Below are 8884 nucleotides of genomic sequence, written 5' to 3' on the forward strand. Positions count from 1 at the left end.
TAAAAGGTAAGAGAAAACACATTGTGAAGAGAGAAAGCAATCATCAAAACAATTCTCAGGTACAGGAGAGATTCTTGAATGACCAGGCTATTAATTTAAAATAACTATTAATATCACACAAAGCTGACTTCAGAACAAGGAAAATTATCAGGGAGAAAGAGGGGCATTACATACAGATAAAAAGTGCCAATTCTCCAGGAAGACATAATAACCCTTTATTATACATGTGCTGAAACAGATTGACAGAATAAGTGATGCAAAAATGTACAAAACTGCAATATGAGAAGGAGGAGCTTCAAGATGGTGGAAGAATGAGACGTGGAGATCACCTTCCTCCCCACAAATACATCAGAAATACATCTACATGTGGAACAACCCCTACAGAACACGTACTGAATGCTGGCAGAAGAACTCAGACCTCCCAAAAGGCAAGAAACTTCCCACGTACCTGGCTAGGGCAAAAGAAAAAAAACAGAGACAAAAGAATAGGGATGGGACCTGCACCTCTGGGAGGGAGCTGTGGAGGAGGAAAGGTTTCCACACACTAGGAAACCCCTTCACAGGTGGAGACTGCGGGTGGCGGAGGGGGGAAGCTTCGGAGCCATGGAGGAGAGTGCAGCAACAGGGGTGCGGAGGGCAAAGTGGAGAGATTCTCGCACAGAGGATCGGTGCCGACCTGCACTCATCAGCCCGAGAAGCTTGTCTGCTCACCCGCTGGGGCGGGCGGGGGCTGGGAGCTGAGGCTCGGGCTTCGGTCAGATGCAGGGAGAGGACTGGGGTTGGCTGTGTGAACACAGCCTAAAGGGGGCTAGTGTGCCACAGCTAGCCAGGAGGGAGTCTGGGAAAAAAGTCTGGAGCTGCTGAAGAAGCAGGAGACTTTTTCTTGCCTCTTTGTTTCCTGGTGCGCGAGGAGAGGAGATTAAGAGCACTGCTTAAAGGAGCTCCAGAGACGGGCGCGAGCTGCGTCTATCAGCGCGGACCCCAGAGATGGGCATGAGACGCTAAGGCTGCTGCTGCCGCTACCAAGAAGCCTGTGTGCAAGGACAGGTCACTATCCACACCTCCCCTCCCGGGAGCCTGTGCAGCCTGCCACTGCCAGGGTCCCGTGATCCAGGGATGACTTCTCCAGGAGAATACACAGCGTGCCTCAGGCTGGTGCAATGTCACGCCAGCCTCTGCCGCCACAGGCTCACCCTGCACTCCGTACCCCTCCCTCCCCCCGGCCTGAGGGAGCCAGAGCCCCCAAATCAGCTACTCCTTTAACCCCGTCCTGTCTGAGCAAAGAACAGATGCCTTCAGGCGACCTACACGCAGAGGCGGGGCCAAATCCGAAGCTGAACCCCGGGAGCTGTGCAAAGAAAGAAGAGAAAGGGAAACCTCTCCCAGCAGCCTCAGGAGCAGCTGATTAAATCTCCACAGTCAACTTGATGTACCCTGCATCTGTGGAATACCTGAATGGACAACGAATCACCCGAAATTGAGGAGGTGGACTTTGGGAGCAACGATATATGTTTTTTTTTTCCTTTTTCTCTTTTTGTGAGTGTGTATGTGTATGCTTCTGTGTGTGATTTTGTCTGTATAGCTTTGCTTTTACCATTTGTCGTAGGGTTCTGTCGGTCCGTTTTTTTTTTTTGTTCAGTTTTGTTTTGTTTAGTATAGTTTTCAGCGCTTGTTATCATTGGTGGATTTATTTTTTGGTTTGGTTGTTCTTTCTTTTTTAAAAATTACTTTAGGGCTTCCCTGGTGGCACAGTGGTTGAGAGTCTGCCTGCCAATGCAGGGGACACGGGTTCGAGCCCCGGTCTGGGAAGATCCCACATGCCACGGAGCAACTGGGCCCGTGAGCCACAATTACTGAGCCTGTGCGTCTGGAGCCTGTGCTCCGCAACAAGAGAGGCCGTGACAGTGAGAGGCCCGCGCACCGCGATGAAGAGTGGTCCCCACTCGCCGCAACTGGAGAAAGCCCTCGCACAGAAACGAAGACTCAACACAGTCATAAATAAATAAATAAAAAAGAACGTGAATTTCTAAAAAAAAAAAATTACTTTAAGTTATTTTTTAATAATTATTTTTTGTTTTTTATTTTAATTATTTTATTTTATCTTTTTCTTTCTTTTTTTTTTTCTCTCTTTTATTCTGAGCCATGTGGATGACAGGCTCTTGGTGCTCCACCCAGGCGTCAGGGCTGTGCCTCTGAGGTGGGAGCACCTAGTTCAGGACATTGGTCCACCAGACACCTCCCAGCTCCACGTAATATCAAACAGTGAAAATCTCCCAGAGATCTCCATCTCAATGCCAAGACCCAGCTCCACTCAAGGCCAGCAGGCTACAGTGCTGGACACCCTATGCCAAACAACTAGCAAGACAGGAACACTACCCCACCCATTAGCAGAGAGGCTGCCTAAAATCATAATAAGGTCACAGACACCCCAACACACACCACCAGACGTGGACCTGCCCACCAGAAAGACAAGATCCAGCCTCATCCACCAGAACACAGGCACTAGTCCCCTCCACCAGGAAGCCTACACAACCCACTGAACCAACCTTAGCCACTGTGGGCAGACACCAAAAACAACGGGAACTACGAACCTGCAGCCTGCAAAAAGGAGACCCTAAACACAGTAAGTTAAGCAAAATGAGAAGACAAACACACAGCAGATGAAGGAGCAAGGTATAAACCCACCAGGCCTACCAAATGAAGAGGAAATAGGCAGTCTACCTGAAAAAGAATTCAGAGTAATGATAGTAAACATGATCCAAAATCTTGGAAATAGAATGGAGAAAATACAAGAGACTTTTAACAAGGACCTAGAAGAACTAAAGAGCAAACAATCATGAACAACACAATAAATGAAATTAAAAATGCTCTAGAAGGAATCAATAGCAGAATAACTGAGGCAGAAGAACGGATAAGTGACCTGGAAGATAAAATAGTGGAAATAACTACTGCAGAGCAGAATAAAGGAAAAAGAATGAAAAGAATTGAGGACAGTCTCAGAGACCTCTGGGACAATATTAAATGCACCAACATTCGAATTATAGGGGTCCCAGAAGAAGAAGAGAAAAAGAAAGGGACTGAGAAAATATTTGAAGAGATTATAGTTGAAAACTTCCCTAATATGGGTAAGAAGTAGTCAATCAAGTCCAGGAAGCACAGAGAGTCCCATACAGGATAAATCCAAGGAGAAACACACCAAGACACCTATTAATCAAACAATCAAAAACTAAATACAAAGAAAAAATATTAAAAGCAAGGGAAAAACAACAAATAACATACAAGGGAATCGCCATAAGGTTAACAGCTGATCTTTCAGCAGAAACTCTGCAAGCCAGAAGGGAGTGGCAGGACATATTTAAAGTGATGAAAGAGAAAAACCTACAACCAATATTACTCTATCCAGCAAGGATCTCATTCAGATTTGACAGAGAAATTAAAAACTTTACAGATAACCAAAAACTAAGAGAATTCAGCACCACCAAACCAGCTTTACAACAAATGCTAGAGGAATTTCTCTAGGCAGGAAACACAAGAGAAGGAAAAGACCTACAATAACAAACCCAAAACAATTAAGAAAATGGTAATAGGAACATACATATTGATAATTACCTTAAATGTAAATGGATTAAATGCTCCAACCAAAAGACATAGACTGGCTGAATGGATACAAAAATAAAACCCGTATATATGCTGTCTACAAGGGACCCACTTCAGACCTAGGGACACACAGAGACTGAAAGTGAGGGATGGAAAAAGATATTCCATGCAAAGGGAAATCAAAAGAAAGCTGGAGTAGCAATTCTCATATCAGACAAAATAGACTTTAAAACAAAGACTATTACAAGAGACAAAGAAGGACACTACATAATGATCAAGGGATCAATCCAAGAAGAAGATATAACAATTGTAAATATTTATGCCCCCAACATAGGAGCACCTCAATACATAAGGCAAATACTAACAGCCATAAAAGGGGAAATCGACAGTAACACAATCATAGTAGGGGACTTTAACACCCCACTTTCACAAATGGACAGATCATCCAAAGTGAAAAATAAATAAGGAAACACAAGCTTTAAATGACACATTAAACAAGATGGACTTAATTGATATTTATAGGACATTCCATCCAAAAACAACAGAATACACTTTCTTCTCAAGTGCTCATGGAACATTCTCCAGGATAGATCATAGCTTGGGTCACAAATCAAGCCGTGGTAAATTTAAGAAAATTAAAATCCTATCAGGTATCTTTTCCGACCACAATGCTATGAGACTAGATATCAATTACAGGAAAAAATCTGTAAAAAATACAAACACATGGAGGCTAAACAATACACTACTTAATAACCAAGAGATCACTGAAGAAATCAAAGAAGAAATCAAAAAATACCTAGAAACAAATGACAATGAAAACATGATGACCCAAAACCTATGGGATGCAGCAAAAGCAGTTCTAAGAGGGAAGTTTATAGCAATACAATCCTACCTCAAGAAACAAGAAACATCTCAAATAAACAACCTAACCTTACACCTAAAGCAATTAGAGAAAGAAGAATAAAAAAACCCCAAAGTTAGCAGAAGGAAAGAAATCATAAAGATCAGATCAGAAATAAATGAAAAAGAAATGAAGGAAACAATAACAAAGATCAATAAAACTAAAAGCTCGTTCTCTGAGAAGATAAACAAAATTTAAAAACTCGTACAACTCAATGGCAAAATCCTAAACAATCTGATTAACCATGGGAAGCATATCTGAATTTTTCCAATGAAGACATACAGAAGGTCAATGGGTACCTGAAACGATGCTAAACATCACTAGCCATCAGGTAAATGTAAATCAAAACCATGATGAAATATCACCTCACACCTGTTCGAATGGCTAATATAAAAACATAAGCACTGGGCTTCCCTGGTGGCGCAGTGGTTAAGAATCTGCCTGCCGATGCAGGGGACACGGGTTCGAGCCCTGGTCTGGGAGGATCCCACATGCCGCGGAGCAACTAAGCCCGTGAGCCACGACTGCTGAGCCTGCGCGTCTGGAGCCTGTGCTCCGCAACGGGAGAGGCCGCTACAGTGAGAGGCCCGCGCACCGCGATGAAGAGTGGCCCCCACTCGCCACAGCTGGAGAAAGCCCTCGCACAGAAACAAAGACCCAACACAGCCAAAAATCAATTAATTAATTAATTAATTTTAAAAAAAACATAAGCACTAACAAGTATTGGTGAGAATGGGTGTAAAAGGAAACACTTGTGCACTCTTGGAAGGAATGTAAATTCCTGTAGTCACTATGGAAAACTATATGGAGGTTCTTCAATACATTAAAACAAAACCAGCATATGATCCAGCAATCCAATTTCTGGGTATTTCTCCAAAGGAAAAAAAATGCTAATTTTTTTCATTTATTCATTTTTTAAATTTTTTAAAACATTTTTATCAAAGTAGAGTTGATTTACAATATTGTGTTAGTTATAGGTGTATAGTAAAGTGAATCAGTTATACATATACATACGGCCACTCTTCTTTAGATTCTTTTCTAATATAGGTCATTACAGAGTATCAAGTAGAGTTCCCTGTGCTGTAGAGTAGGTCCTTATTAGTTATCCATTTTACATATAGTAGTGTGTATATATCAATCCCAATCTCCCAATTTATCCCTCACCCCTCTTCCCCCTGGTAACCATAACTTTGTTTTCACCATCTGTGACTCTATTTCGTTTTGTAGAGAAGTTCATTTGTACCATTTTTTTAGATTTCACTATAAGCAATATCATATGCTATTTGTCTTTCTTTGTATTACTCAACTATATAAAAGAATGAAATAATACCATTTGTAGCAACATGGATGAACCTAGAGATTGTCATACTGAGTGAAGTAAAAAACGCTCTTTTTGAAAAGATATGTGTACCCCCATGATCACTGCAGCTTTATTTACAATGGGTAAACTGGAAAACAAACAATGTCCATAGGTAGATGAATGGATAAAGGTGTTTTATATTTATATATTTATATATGTATGTGTGTGTGTGTATATATATATAATATATATATAATATAATATATATGTATATATATATTATGTATATATATTATATATATAATATATATATAATATATATATATATAAAATTCGGCCATAAGAAAGAATGAATACCTTGCCATTTGCAACACGTGAGTGGATCTTAGGGCATTTAGCTAAGTGAAGTAAGTCAGACAGAAAAAGATAAACACCATATGATCTCACTTTTATGTGGAATCTAAAAGAAAAAAGAAAAAAACAAAAGCACAAGCATGTGGAAATAATAGAGAACAGATTAATAGTTGCCTAAGCTGGGAGGTGGGGAGTGGGCAAACATGGGTAAATGGTGTCACAAGGTACAAACTTCAGTTATAAAATGAGTAAGTCATGGGAATGTAATGTGCAGCATGGGGGTTATCATCAATAAAACTGTATCTTATGTTTTAACGTAGCCAGGAGAGGGGATCTTGAAAATACTTATCATGTGAAAAATGTGTAACTATGTATGGTGATGAATGCTAAATTGATTTATTGTGGTGATTAGTTTGTGATATACAGAAATATCAAATAACTACTGTTGTACACCTGAAACTAATATAATGTCATGTCAATTAAATTGAAGTTAAAACAACAGCGACAACAGCACAAGGGCTGGTTCAGCCAAAATGTTGGCTCAGACAAGAATCAAAAGCATTATGGACCCAGGCAAGTGCCCCAGGAATTCCTAGCCTATAGCATCACTATCAATAGGCTGGGGCTAAAGGGGTCCATGATACAGTCTACATTATCAAGAAGAGCAGTTAAGGTAGTGATGTAAAACAGAATAAAAGTCCCAAAGTGAAATTCCTCCACAATTAAATTACATAAATGGACTTATATGCCAAAAGTAATTTTATTCATATGAGTAAGACAACTCATGATTATTCTTTCAGGAAAACGAGGAAAAATTATGGGGCATGATATATATGTCATTTGAGAATAAATTATTTTTAAGCAATCCAAGTTGTCCCATGAAAGATATGGAAATTTCCAAATATTTCTGATCCAAGGTTGAGAAAAACTTTGGGAATGGAATGTAGGAAAATGGACCAAAAGAAAAACTTCCTATATATCAGACAGAGCAGAAAGCTTAACAAAGTGAGTTACCAAAATTGTATAGAAGAGTTGAATTCAAAGAAATAGAAATCCCAGGAAATAAATGGGAGAAAATTCTATTCCACACTCATCAAAAAAATCACAATTTCTTGTTCCAAGGCTTTGAGTCCTACAATCAAGGGCACTTCTTCACCTCCAGAACAGTTTTCCACTTTATACCTGTCATCCCATAGAATCTCTTCAGAGCCCCTTTTATGTCTTTGTTCCACAGACTGTAGATGAAGCATGGGTGTGACAACACTGTACATCACTGAGGCTACTGCTACTGAGTGTGAGCTGTGGGTAGCAGCATAGATAAGGTACACTCCTAGGAATGAACAATAAACAGGGAGGCAACTGAGAGGTGAGATGCACAGGTGGAAATGCTTTATACGTCCCATGAGCTGATGAGATTCTAGAAAGAAACAATCTTAGAGTAAGAGTAAAGGATACTAGAGGACCACCAGCCAGCAGCCCAGTAGAAAAATACAACACGATGTCATTAAGAAAAGTATCAGAACAAGCAAATTTGACCATCTGGTGGAGATCACAGAAAAAGTGGGGGATTTCCAAGTATGTATAGAAGGACAGCCACAACAACATTAAGCTTTGTAACAAGGAATTTAAGACACTCTAGATCCAGGACATCAACAACAGCAGTCCATAGAGCCAGGGGTTCATGATGACATTGTAGTGCAGGGGGTGACATATGACCAAGAACTGTTCATCAGCCACCACAGCCTGAAGAAAGTTGTCACAACCTCCAAAGAGTGTGGAAAAATACATCTGGGTGATGCAACCTGTATAGGTTATAACATTGCTTTCTGTGTGTATATTCACAGCATCTTTGGGATAGTGGTAGCGATGAGACAGATGTCTACAAAGGACAGGTTGAAGAGGAAGAAGTATATCGGTGTGTGGAGGTGGGAGTCTGAGCTGACGGCCAGGATGATGAGCAGGTTTTCAAACACAGTGATCAGGTACATGGAGAGGAAAAGCCCAAATATGAGGGGCTGAAATTCTTGTTCATTTGATAACACCAGAAGAAGAAAATTTGAAATTTGGATATCATTCCTTGGTCCCAAGTGGTGGTGGTGGTAGCTAGGAATGAAAATTTTAAATAATATGATTAAATGTTAGGAGAGTGAGCATTAGTGACATGCTACAATTACAATACTATGTGGGAAAAAAAGCAAGTATAAAAAATGGATGGGTGTGTTATTTTTACTGGGAGTTCAGGACGACCTAAAAACAAGGTGACATTTGAGCAAAGGCCTCATGCCAAACTGGGTGGAAGACAGGAGGCTATCTGGGTATGTGCTCTGCAGAGGAAAGATCCAGTGCAAAAGCCCCAAGGAAGGTGTTGTTTCAGATGTTCAAGGCTCAAAATGTAGCCAGTGTGGTGAGCAATGAGTACAGGGGGAGTGGTGAGAGATGGTGTCAGAGAGGATTGAAGAAAGAGGTTCCCTCCCTGCTGCTGCTGAGACTTTAAGACACAGGAAGTCCATTGTTCACATTCTGTTCCTTGTATTTTATTAATTTTCATTTCAAAGAATCTTGTGAATACACATAGATCCCCTCCTTATCTTCACGTGTTGGGTAACATTTTGTCCTCTATTTTTTTTTTCTGCACATATCTTTTCTTTTTTCTTTTTTTAACATCTGTATTGGAGTATAATTACTTTACATTGTTGTGTTGGTTTCTGCTGTACAACAAAGTGAATTAGCGA

General features: G+C 40.4%; 1 pseudogene; it reads right to left on the reverse strand.

Annotated features, from left to right (window-relative positions):
• Positions 1-7290: 7290 nt before the first annotated feature.
• LOC103005526 (olfactory receptor 7A17-like) lies at positions 7291-8140 on the reverse strand (annotated as a pseudogene).
• Positions 8141-8884: the final 744 nt, after the last annotated feature.

The sequence above is a fragment of the Balaenoptera acutorostrata genome, chromosome 2, assembly GCF_949987535.1.
Source record: "Balaenoptera acutorostrata chromosome 2, mBalAcu1.1, whole genome shotgun sequence".
Lineage (NCBI taxonomy): Eukaryota > Metazoa > Chordata > Mammalia > Artiodactyla > Balaenopteridae > Balaenoptera > Balaenoptera acutorostrata.